We start from the raw sequence: 13279 nt of genomic DNA, 5'->3' as shown, positions 1-13279 counted from the left end.
CGGCTGACTTAAGCACTTCGAAAAATGGTAAATTTCTCTCTGCTGATCTGGATATGAATCTGTTGAGAGATGCCAGCCTTCCTGTCAATATTTGAGCCTCTTTCTTTGTACTTGGTGGTTCCATTCGAAGTATAGCTTCGATTTTGCTTGGGTTAGCCTCAATTCCCTTTGTGTGCTACTCACGGTGGTTTGGACGCGCCCACGTCGCGCGTTTCCCTCCGTAGCCTTGGACGCGCCCACGTCGCGCGTTTCCTAGCCACTCCCCCATGCGCCCGACCTCCTTCTGAGCCTGCACCCACTCGCTCACTCCCCTCACTCAGTAGCGCTCGCCAGCAGACCCCCTCGCACCCCCTCTCTCGCACTACGCGCGCACCCGTGGAGCACCGCCGTTGTCTGCCGTCCGTTCGGAGGCCGCTGTCGAGCTCCTGTCGCGTCCATTGCCCCAGTGAGCTCCGCCTCCTTGTCAGAAAGACAACACACCCTCTGGTTTGCCCCCAGCCTCTCTATTTCCCTCTATTCGCGCTCACCGGAATTCTCGTCGCGTAGTCGTGCCTCCGCCGCCGTCGACCAAGGTCCCTGCTGTGTCCTCGCTGTTGCTCAAGCACTCCAAAGCTGTCTCTCGAGGTAACTAACCTCCTCATGCCATTAATTCTACATTCCCTACTCTGTTGTCTGCACAATCACTCGCCGGAGTTGAGTTGCACCGCCGTCGGGCCACTCTGTTGCGGACAGTGCCCTCTGGTGCCTCAACGCTAGTGTCATGCCCAAGGCTAAGCCCGCCGTGTCACCCCGAACTCGCCTAAGCTTTTTCCTAGCACCCCAGACCTTTGTCGTGGCCTCGCCCTCACCTCCGACGAGTCTCCGTCGTGGAATCGGGCGGCGCCGCCGTGGGCAGCCTAGCAACCCCGCCCGCGTTCGCCATCAGATCTCTGGCGTCCATCTGAGATCTGATGGCCTGACTTTAATTAAACCCGATCTGATCCCACCCATCTGATTCAAATCTGGCTGCTCGGATCCGCCCCCCTCACCCACGTCCTGTAGCTGGGCCCGGCCGGTCAGACCGCCCCGCCCCCAGGTCGTTGACTCTCCTAGCCCACTTGTCAGCCCGCACGCGCTCGCTCAGATCTGATCGTGGCCGTTCGTCTGTGATTGGATGGATGATATTACCTTGTACCCCTTCGCGTGGTAGTTTTGCTAAAGAGACCCTCGTCTTTTCTGAGAATCAATACGTCGTCCCTAGTTTTCGCGCGTAGGGCCCTATATTTTTGCAGAAAAGCCCCCACCCTTTCATTTTATCACAGAATTGGACCTCGTTTTGTATTTTGAATTCCAAAACTTATTTATAATTTAATGTCCCACATTACTTAATTAAAACCTAAGGATTGACTAGTCTGTATTTATCTTGCGCTTGATTACCTTTTGGGTTATTATGGTTAGCTTCATGCTATTGCTGTCACACCCGGGTTTCGGGGGCACCAAGACCCGGGCGCGAAATAATCACCAGGTGTGTTGGGACCAATCTCACACATATGATGAATAGTGGTATAGAAACGAATGTCACATCTTTACTATATAATAAGAGTTCTATACAAAATAAATAAAAATTACATCATAAGGAGACAACGATCCAGCAACCCAAAGTTGACTGGGAGACGACGACCTAGACCTCTCACGAACTCGTCACAACATCCTCCATGCGCCTCATCCTACGGTACCTGTTCTTGACCTGTGGGGGGGTGTGTGAGATAGCAAGAGTGAGCTCACATACATTCATCGCTCAACAAGTTGTGGGGAATAATGTGCATGAACTCGCCAAAGGTGGGAGCTCATGTGAAGTGTAAGCCTTACCAAAGAGGATGGTTAGAGCTGAGCATTGCTTTTAAAGTTGGTCAAAATTTTATTAGCAGTTACTAAATATAAGTAAATACCAACCTAATTAAGTAGTAGAACAAAAGTAATAACAACACCCGCAATGCGATGCGTATGACAAATTGAATTTAGTTCCATAAATTAATCATGTGAGTGTCTGAGCTGCTCATGACCGTGAGCACGACTAGTATACCACTTTTACACTCTACATAGGTTGCGCATCTTTACCCACAAGTCATGTTACCCATCTGCCAAGGGATCGCGACTTCCCATACACCTCTACCGAGGAGGTGAGGCAGGGTAACACTACGAGGCCTTTACAAAGTTCCACTAGCTTCAGAAAACCCGCTACAGTTTCTAGGAAGCTCCAGTGCAAGGATCACTCGCCTGACCGCCATCGCAGCAAAATCAACCCAAGGACCTCCCTACACTTACCACTCCCCTACTGCCCTTGCCCCTTTTGGGTAAGGTAGTCCTCCACTAGCTTTCCTAATTAGTCAGCCAAGGGCGTCCCATACCACCCTTGTGGTAGCATTGTTTTCCCGGGTGGTTCTCCATGTTCTAATTAACATAATGATCTTATCATGAACAGTAAATAACAACTGATAATAAAAGTATAATCATGAATAATGTATATCTCTATACCCAAAACCACATAAAGCAATAGCAGGTACTACCAAAAAAATTCAGTGGTAAACAAGGTATAAAGATAGTCAAACTAGGGTAACCAATTAGGTCCCATCAAAATTAACCTATGCAGATCATTATGATTAATAAGAACATGACTGGGTAAAAAGAAGTGATCAAGGGCACAACTTGCCTGGGACTTGAGATTCCAGGTACCAACTTGCTCCTCAGGTGGCTCGTAACCTCACTCTAGCCGTAACAATACAAACAAACCTGGTATAGGCAAAATTAACATCACACCAAACATAAGAACAAACTGCATAAGAATATTCTACGTGTTGTAACGAGATCGTGGGCTCGAGAATCACTAAATTCGGAATTATGGTTATCGAGTTACGATTTTCCGAAGATCTACGTGATTAAATACTAAACTATATTATAAATTGGTTAATATGCATCATATATTCATATAAGAAAATATACTCTAAATAATTAATTTAACTTTAATCTAGATTATAACTTGTTTTAGAAATCATGTTATAGTCAAATTATAGACATGTCAATCCCTAATTAGTAAAATAAATCTACTACTACAAGGGTAAACAAATATTTAATTATAAAAGTATGTGATGCAGTACAAATAATGTTGCTACTGCGTAGGCAATTTTATTATGAGGCTAACGCAATTTGAACAGACTAAATCGGAGTTAAAACGAATTAGTTATGAACTTTACAAGTTTCAAGGTTTATATTTATACTAAAAATCAAATTCAGATCTAATTAATAAAGCATCTGGACTATTTACACGAATACATGAGAACTCAGGGGTTATAGCGTAAAAATCTGGACCTGGTTGTACTGTTCTTTACCTACAGTTGGACGGTGGGTTTATTTAGATAAAATACAGGGTCTCTTTTGCAATTGTGTTGGCCGAAGGGGTATCACGACATGTGAGCCGTCCGATCACCCGCTGAAGGCTCGGTTTACACCAGTGAAGGTTATAACCCGATGCGCATTGCCCTCCCTCAGATCACCCACCAAGGCTCATGATTTAAAATACCGAGATATAATCTAACGCCTTCAATCACTATCCGACGGTGCCAGCCCAAATAGACCTCGCCGGTTCGTGTCTCCAATCTTAGTCGTGCATCATCCGATCGACGACCCAATGCACTCGAGATCCGTTTCGTCCGTCGACCGCCAGATTATGATCCTGCGGCCAAGAAGTCGTCTTCTATCCACAGCGCCCAAACCTGATGGCGACCTGATAATCACGGCGGCGTAGCTCCCGCCGCGAGCGATTTCCATGATCCACTGCCCTAAACTTCCCCCTGAAGGGTTCCCAACACAGAGGAGGGTGGCACGAAGAACAGGGACGTGATTTTACCTCGAATCGAGGCGGTGTTGCCTTGCCCCCACGCAACCAGCGGCACCCGAGGACTCCCGCAACCACTGCGAGCAATTGCGCTCTCTACTACTAACTCCAAACTAGGCTAATCGAGGAACGGAACGTACATGCTTGCGTGAGCTTCCCATGTTCTCAGGACGGGGCCCGAGCGGCGGCAGAGCGGATTAGCCGCAACGGCTTCTGGCAATGCCCGACGGGGTTTGTGGCTATCATGAAACACGAAACAGAGGGATGCAAGGGGAGGCGGTAGCTTGGGGTTATAAGCACGAGCCTAAGATGATTTCGATAGCATCCCAACAACCTGAGAGGGGACCCGACGACAGCGACATGCACGGCGAGAGGTTCGGGCTGTTACGGGGTCCACGTGGGGAGGACGCCACTGGAACATGGGGCCCACGAGACAGTGACCAGGTCTGACCGCGCATAGGCGTGTCATAGACAGGCCGGTCCCACCTGTCTGTGATACAAGCTCTATCCGCGCGTGTCTGAGAGCAAGCAAGTCGGCCGCGCGCAGGGAGAAAAGGCATTGGGCCGAGGGGCGCTAGAATCGGCTCGAGTGCGGTTTCCCCCCTTTTTCTTTTTTTTAGTTTATGTTTTATCTCCAAATCAAAAGATTCAAATTAAATTCGAATTCTGATTTTAATCTCCAGGTTTCAAACCTCAAACCAAATGCTAATACTTCTACTACTTGTACTGAATTTGTTTATTTATTATTATTATACTTTCTCCTTTCACTTTCAAATTTTCTTGAAGTAGTAAATGACTACTACAATTTCTTTTCCTCATTTTCTCTTTTATGTTTTCATTTAAAATTTTGAGGTCAGATTTAAATTATGATACCTCATTTTAATAGGATGTATCACCACAAATTATAAGCGAGAGATGCATCACCCCATTATTTATTTAGTGGCTATTTAACTAAATTAACTTTATTAATTGATTATTAATAGGAAAGGTCCTCGTAAATTCTCCAAAGGCTTTCAAAAAAATTCTAGAAATACTATCATAAATATATCTATTTCTTTATTCTATCATTCTTTTCTTTTTCTACCAATTTTGGGGCTCTACAATTGCTCCACTTTAATCAACGAACATGATGCGAACATTTATGATACGATGTTGTTATTATGATTATGATGATATTCTTGTGGTACTTTAGGGGACTCAGGTTGTTTCTTGAGTACCTCTCCGTAAGTACCTGTTCGTTGAGTGACCACTCGGGATAACAGTACAACCATGAGGGTGGAATGGGACGCCCTTAGCTGATTAATTAGATGAACTTGGGGGTGTAGTTGGCTTTGCCGGAGGGTTGTCAATGGGGACCGGGGCATAATGCTCGCTCTGCTAAGGGTGGGTGTTGAGGTTCATTCGATTTGGTTTTGTTAGTCATCCACCTTATCGAGAAGCACTGTGTTTGTACGACTGGCGAAACCTAACGAACAGTTATGCACCAAGGTAGTCTTTGTAAAGGCTACATAGTGAATCTCTGGTCATTCACCTCGGTAATGAAGATTGGGTCTGGACAACCCAGGCTGGAAAGGGAATCACGACTTGTGGGTAAAGTGTGCAACCTCTGTAGAGTGTTAGAAACTAGTATATCAGTCGTGCTCACGATTAAGAGCAGCCTTGGGACCTCTTTGATTAGAATAACTTTGGATACTTTATGATGATGATTATTGGTGATGATAATAATTATGATATCTGGTATTTCCTCTTGGAGGGAGTAATTTTGGTAATAACTGGGTTTATTACTAAAACTTGGCTTACTACTAGTAATAAATACCTGACCAACTAAAAGAAACTGCTTTAACCTTAACTGCACATACAACTAGTCCACTTTAGCCAAACAAGACATTTGTTGAGTATGTTGATGTGTACTCACCCTTTCTTTAAAAACCACCCACCCCAGGTTGTCCCCATTGCAATCAATGCTCAGGAGGAGATGCAGGCAACATGGATTATCTTGAGGAGTTTCAGGACTACGATGAGTTCTAGTTGTATTAGTGGCAAACCGCAGTCAGCTGTTGTGATATCCTGGCCCAAGGCTTAATAGAATTAATAGAGCATACATACCAACAAGGTGCATCTTCTTTCGGAAGCCTATCTCAAAAGAAACTCCATGTTAAGCATGCTTGGCTTGGAGCAATTTGGGATGGGTGACCGGCCGGAAAGTTTTCTAGGGTGCGCCTGAGTGAGGACAAAGTGCGCACAAAAGACTCGTGTTGGTCTATTGGGACGATATATGATCCTAGAGAGTTGCTAGGAGTAAGTACCGCTGTCCAGGGATTGGACGGGGTGTTACAAGTGGTATCAGAGCCGACCCTCGCGATTTCACAGGCGTGTGTGGGTTAGGGGTTCGGGTATATGGTGCATGGCGCTTGTGGGCCCTGAGTGGTCACATGGCATGGCATATGACGACACTAGACACACAGACATGGCTAAGAGGGGAGGTTCCTAGATTGGGGTTGATCGACGAGGATGTCGGTCTTCTAAGTGGGGTGCATTGTGATATTCTGGCCCCTGGGATGGTGATATCCTGGCCCAAGGCTTAATAGAATTAATAGAGTATCCATACCAACAAGGTGCATCTTCTTTTTCGGAAGGTTATCTCGAAAGAACCTCCAAGTTAAGCGTGGTTGGCTTGGAGCAATTTGGTATGGGTGACCCACCGAGAAGTTTTCTCGGGTGGGCATGAGTGATGACAAAGTGCGCACAAAAGACATGTGTTGGTCTGTGGGGACAATATATGATCCTAGCGAGCTGCCAGGAGTAAGTACCGCTAGTCCAGGGATTGGATGGGGTGTTACAGCTGCCTGCGAAGGCCCTATCTACTACGTTTCATATTCCACACTTTGATCACGTTAATGACTATGTTATGTTAATGACTGTGTGGATGTCTTAGAAACCATGATGTAATAAAGTACCTTTTGCGCTATTATTTTGAGCAATGTGTGATGATGTCAAATTATGTAATCGTTGTGTACGTGAGTTTCTGATCCTGACACCTACATGGTTCGCATTCGGTTTGCCTTCCAAAACCGGATGTGACAGGTAGTTTAGGCTAGTGAAATAACCATCTATAAATAGGAGGGGAGGGCTGGTTGTGCAGTCATATCTCTTTTGGCTTATTGCACTTGCATCTTTCATTTTGTTCTCTAGCTTTTGCTCTAGGTTAAGACCCGTAGGTGTTTTGTACTGTAACATCCCGTCCAATCCCTGTACCAGCAGTACTTACTCCTGGCAGCTCTATAGAATCATATATTGTCCCCATAGACCAACACGAGTCTTTTATGCGCACTTTGTCCTCACTCATGCGCACCCGAGAAAACGTACCGATCGGTCACCCCTCCCAAATTGCTCCAAGCCAAGCACGCTTAACTTGAAGGTTCTTTCGAGATAGGCTTCTGGAAAAGAAGATGCACCTTATTGGTATGAATACTCTATTAATTCTATTAAGCCTTGGGCCAGGATATCACCATCCTAGGGGTCAGGATATCACAATCCACCCCCCTTAGAAGACCGACGTCCTCATTGATCAACCCCAATCCAAGAACCTCCCCTCTTAGCCACGTCTGTGTGTCTAGTTTCTTCATATACCATGCCATGTGACCACTCTGGGCCCACATGCGCCATATACCCGAACCCCTAACCCACACACGCCCGTGAAACTGCGAGGGTCGGCTCTGATACCACTTGTAACACCCCGTACAATCCCTAGACCAGCGGTACTTACTCCTGGCAGCTCTCTAGGATCATATATTGTCCCCATAGACCAACACGAGTCTTTTGTGTGCACTTTGTCCTCACTCATGCACACCCGAGAAAACTTCCCGGTCGGTCACCCATCCCAAATTGCGCCAAGCCAAGCACGCTTAACTTGAAGGTTCTTTCGAGATAGCCTTCCAAAAAATAAGATGCACCTTATTGGTATGGATACTCTATTAATTCTATTAAGCCTTGGGCCAGGATATCACCATCCCAGGGGCCAGAATATCACATGTACTCGACATCTTTGTACTCCAAATTTGGTGAGGAAGTGTGGCTATAACCACATGCAGTTCGGTGTTTGTTAAATCATGTGCTCAGTTTGTGTTTGCTGTTGTTTTTTATTTGATTTTGTCTCTGCTTTCTTCCCTTCTCTCTCTGAATATTAGGAGAATCATCGATTTATTGAGTTGTGGTTTGTGTTAGGGAGCCTTGGGGTGAAGATCTCTCTCTAAACTACTGCAAACACTAGGTTTTATTAGTTTGTGGTCATGATCAGAGTTCACCTTGTTTTGAGTTCGTTTGCGAAAACCCCAATCAAAACAAGATTTTGAATCTGTTCATGGTGTTTTGATTTGTTCTAGTTCAAACTCCACGAAATATCTTTTCATTTGTGCTTGCTATTTGTGAAATTTGATAGGAGATGACCGGAGGGACCAGGGTGTTAGCGACTCAACAAGGAGTGCGGGAGACTGGATGACATCGACAAGTGGCTGGGCTGTTTAGTAACTCAGAAGGAGGGTGTTGGGTGCGTCGTTGCCGCCGACTTTACCCGAGTGGGCATGTCGAAATGAGCTAGTTAGACCCAAACTAAGAGAGGGATGAGTTTCCTTTTTTTCTTTTTCCATTTATATTTTTAGAATCAAAATTCAAAAAAATTTGAAATTCCATTTAAACTTCGGTAAATTCCTCACGATACAAATATTCAAATGTAATAGCATGACTGAAAGTCGCCTAGAGGGGGGTGAGTAGGCGAAACCTGAAATTTATAAACTTAAGCACACACTAAGGTCGGGGGTTAGCGTTAAAATTAAATTCAAGTTCGAAGAGAGGGAAAAACAAATCAAACAAGAATCAAGACGAGTGAACACGATGATTTGTTTTACCGAGGTTCGGTTCCAAAGAACCTAGTCCCCGTTGAGGAGGTCACAAAGACCGGGTCTATTTCAACCCTTTCCCTCTCTCAAACGGTCACTTAGACCGAGTGAGCCTTCTTCCTTAATCTCACGAGTCACTAAGACCCCGCAAGGATCACCACACACTTGGTGTCTCTTGCTTCACTTACAAAGCATTTGAGAATAAGAATGGGAAAACAAAAAGGCCAAGCCAAGAAACAAGAGCAACAAAAGAACACAAGAACACCCTCTCTCAAGTCCCTAATGGAATTGAGTTGATTTGGAGGCTTAGAGAGGATTCAATCTATTTGATGTGTCTTGGAGTGGAGTCTTTTGCTCTTGTATTGAATGAGATGTTTGGAATGCTTGTATGGATATGAATGAGGTGGTTGGGGGTATTTATAGCCCCCAACCACTTCCATAGCCGTTGGGAAGGCTGCTGGCGATGGGCGCACCAGACAGTCCGGTGTGCCACCGGATAGGCACTGTTTCCTGTCCGGTGCGCCGCCACGTCACCCAACCGTTAGGGTTCGGAGCTGGGTCGACCGTTGGAGCTTTGTCTTCTTGCGGCACCGGACAGTCTGGTGCCACACCGGACAGTCCGGTGCCCTCTGACTTCTGAGCTATGACTCTGTCGTGGCACTGTTGCCCACTGTAGCACTTTGCAGAGTCGACCGTTGGCGCAGGGAACCGTTGCTCTGCTGGCTCACCGTACAGTCCGGTGGCACACCGGACTGTCTGGTGAATTATAGCGGAGTGCGCCCTGGAATTCCCGAGAGTGGCTGGTTTGGAATCGTACGGGCATGGTGTATCGGACACTGTCCGGTGGCACACCGGACAGTCCGGTGCCCCAATTTTCAGCACACCCAAGTTCTTTGCTCCAAATGAATTGTGACCCCTAACTGATTTCTTTCTTAGTTTGCGTTGAACCTTATGCACCTGTAATACATGAATTCTAGACAAACTTGTTAGTCCATGTGTTTGTGTTGGTCGTCAATCCCTAAAATTAATTATAGGAAATGGTTAACCCATTTTCCCTTTCAATCTCTCCCTTTTTGGTGATTGATGCCAACACAAACCAAAGAAAATGTAAAGTGCATAAATGTAACTAGTTTGTATTCATGATGAATGTGCATAGGTTACTTGGAGTTAAACCAATTGAAAGTATTACTAAGAATAAGAGTGAATGGATTGGCTTTCTTTTATTTAGTATTTCAGACCACATTTGCACCACTAGTTTTGTTTTTGTAAATCTTTTGGAAATCTTTTCAAAAACTTTGGTAATGGTCAAAGGTATAGGAATATGATTGCAAGAAGCATTTTTAAGATTTGAAATTTCTCCCCCTGTTTCAAATGATTTTCCTTTGACTACATAAAAGCCCCCCCTGAATAAATTCTCCTCTTAGCTTGCAAGAGGGTTTTGAAATAGATATCAATGTGAAATTTTATTTTTCACAAATCAAGTGAAACATAGATACCAATTGATACCAATTGAGAATATATTGATTGAAATACTAATTCTTGAAAGATACAAATTTGAAAAATAGACTAAAAATTTTAAAATGATGGTGGTGCGGTCCTTTTGCTTTGGGCTAAATACTTTCTCCCCCTTTGGCATTAACCGCCAAAAACGGAGAACTTGAGAGCCCTACAATACTTTCTCCCCCATTGATAATAGATATATGAGTGAAAGATTTTACCAATTTGAGAGATTGTGGAGTAACGACAAAGGGTAAATGATACCGTTAGAGTTGAGTGGAAGTGTTGTCTTTGCCGAATACTCCATTTCCCTTCCAATCTAAGAATAATCATAGCAATATACTAGAAGGTACATTAGTCTTAGCCTCGGCAAAAAAGAGTAAGAAATATGCATTTGTGCCAAATGGAAGAGATATGATCAAAGGTATATGTAGGCGTTTCGACCCCGGGGGGTCCCTGGACTGACGAGTAAATTGTCGCCGCGTGCCCCAGCCCAGATGGGTCGGCGCGAGACGGAGCGCGAAGGGGGGAAAACCAAAGGGAGACAGGCGTAAAAGGGGAAACCCACGGCCTTCGTGTTTGTCCCGCGCCCAGGTCGGGTGCGCTTGCAGTAGGGGGTTACAAGCGTCCGCGCGGGAGGGAGCGAGAGGCCTATGCGCGCGCGGTCCCGTCCTTCCCCGCGCAGCCAACCCTCTGTAAGAGGGCCCTGGACCTTCCTTTTATAGGCGTAAGGAGGGGGTCCAGGTGTACAATGGGGGATGTAGCAGTGTGCTAACGTGTCTAGCAGAGAAGAGCTAGTACCCTAAGTACATGCCATCGTGGCAGCCAGAGAGGTTTTGGCACCCTGTTCGTGTGATGTCGTGGCCGTCGGAGGAGCGCTGGAGCCTTGCGGAAGGACAGCTGTCGGGGCTGTCGAGTCCTTGCTGACGTCTCCTTGCTTCCGTAAGGGGGCTGAGAGCCGCCGTCGTCATGGAGCACACGGGGCGCCATCATTATTTGTTTTACCGGGGCGAGCCAGATGGGACGCCGGTCTTGTTCCCCGTAGCCAGAGCTAGCTAGGGGTAGGGTAATGATGGCCCCTCCTGTGACGTGGTCGGTCCGAGCCCTGGGTAGGGCGAGGCGGAGGCTCCTCCGAGGTCGAGGTCGAGTCTGTCTTCCGAGGTCGAGGTCGAGTCTGAGCCCTTGGGTTGGGCGAGGTGGAGACCGTCGGCTGAGGCCAGGGCTGAGTCCGAGCCCTGGAGTCGGGCGAGGCGGAGTTCGTCGTCTTCCGGGGCCGAGGCCGAGTCCGAGCCCTGGAGTTGGGCGAGGCGGAGTTCATCGTCTTCCGGGGCCGAGGCCGAGTCTGAGCCCTGGGGTCGGGCGAGGCGGAGTTCGTCGTCTTCCGGGGCCGAGGCCGAGTCCGAGCCCTGGGTTCGGGCGAGGCGGAGTTTCCTATGGCGCCCGAGGCCGGACTTGGCTGCTGTCAGCCTCACTCTGTCGAGTGGCACAGCAGTCGGAGCGGCGCAGGCGGCGCTGTCCTCTTGTCAGGCCGGTCAGTGGAGCAGCGAAGTGACTGCGGTCACTTCGGCTCTGTCGACTGAACGGCGCGCGTCAGGAAAAGGTGTCAGGCCTTCCTTGCATTAAATGCTCCTATGATACGGTCGGTCGTCGTGGCGATTTGGCCAAGGTTGCTTCTTGGTGAAGGCTAGGCCTCGGGCGAGCCGAAGGTGTGTCCGTTGCTTGAGGGGGCCCTTGGTCGAGACGTAAATCCTCCGGGGTCGGCTGCCCTTGCCCGAGGCTGGGCTCGGGTGAGGCGAGATCGTGTCCCTTGAGCGGACCGAGCCTTGACTTAATCGCACCCATTAGGCCTTTGTAGCTTTGTGCTGATGGGGGTTACCAGCTGAGATTAGGAGTCTTGGGGGTACCCTAATTATGGTCCCCGACAGTAGCCCCCGAGCCTCGAAGGGAGTGTTAATACTCGCTTGGAGGCTTTTGTCGCACTTTTTTGCAAGGGGACCGGCCTTTCTCGGTTGCGTTTTGTTCCGGTGGGTGCGCGCGAGCGCACTCGCCGGGTGTAGCCCCCGAGGCCTCGGAGGAGTGGTTTGACTCCTTCGAGGTCTTAACGCGTTTCGTGATGCTTCGGCCGGTCTGGTTGTTCCCTCATGCGAACTGGCCGTAGCCCGGGTGCACAGTCGAGTCCCAAGTTCTCGGGCTGGTATGTTGATGATGTCAACGGTTTGGCCGGAGCCGGGTTTGCGAGAGCAGCCCCCGAGCCTCCGCACAGAGCGAGAGGACGGTCAAAGGCAGACTCGACTTTTTTACATACGCCCCTGCGTCGCCTTTCCGCAAGGAGGAGAGGGGAAAAGCGCCATGTTGCCCTCGGAGGGCGCCGAACATGGTGTCTCCAGTGAGCTGCTAACGGTTAATCCGAGTGGACGCCCGTGCCCCATTTGTTAGGGGTCGTCTAGTGGCCCGGAGGCGCGCTCCAAAAGTACCTGCGGGTGATTTGCCGGACCCGGTCCCCTTTTGACGGGGTCCGAGGGCTCGATGCCTCCCTCTGATGGGATTCCGTTACAAAATTGTTCCCGTCGGTCTCAGAAATGTCCTAGGGTACCTCGGGAGCGTAGCCCGAGCCTTGGTTATGTATCGAACGTACCCAGGGTCATCCCTCGCTCTGCGTCTGAGGTGGCTGTCGAACCCTTCGAGGGCCAGCCTACGAACCCCTAATCAGTAGTGGGCGCGGAGCCCGAGTGGCCTGAGGCGGCCGTTGAACCCTTCCGAGGGCTGGCCTTCGAACCTCTGACCAGTAGTGGGCGCGGAGCCCGAGCGCTCTGAGGCGGCTGTTGAACCCCTTCGAGGGGCCAACCTTCTAACCTCTGATCAGTAGGGGGGCTCGGGGCCCGCTTCCTTCGCGGAGAAGGATCCCTTTCGGGGTATCCCCTTTCCCGGTCCCTGTTGTAAGAGAGAGAAAGAGGAAAATGAAAAGGATACGAAATCGAATGACGTGGCGCACCTTTTTTGACGCGGTCATTATGGC

Source organism: Zea mays, chromosome 4 (genome assembly GCF_902167145.1).
Source record: "Zea mays cultivar B73 chromosome 4, Zm-B73-REFERENCE-NAM-5.0, whole genome shotgun sequence".
NCBI lineage: Eukaryota > Viridiplantae > Streptophyta > Magnoliopsida > Poales > Poaceae > Zea > Zea mays.
This window is presented reverse-complemented; position numbering follows the sequence as displayed.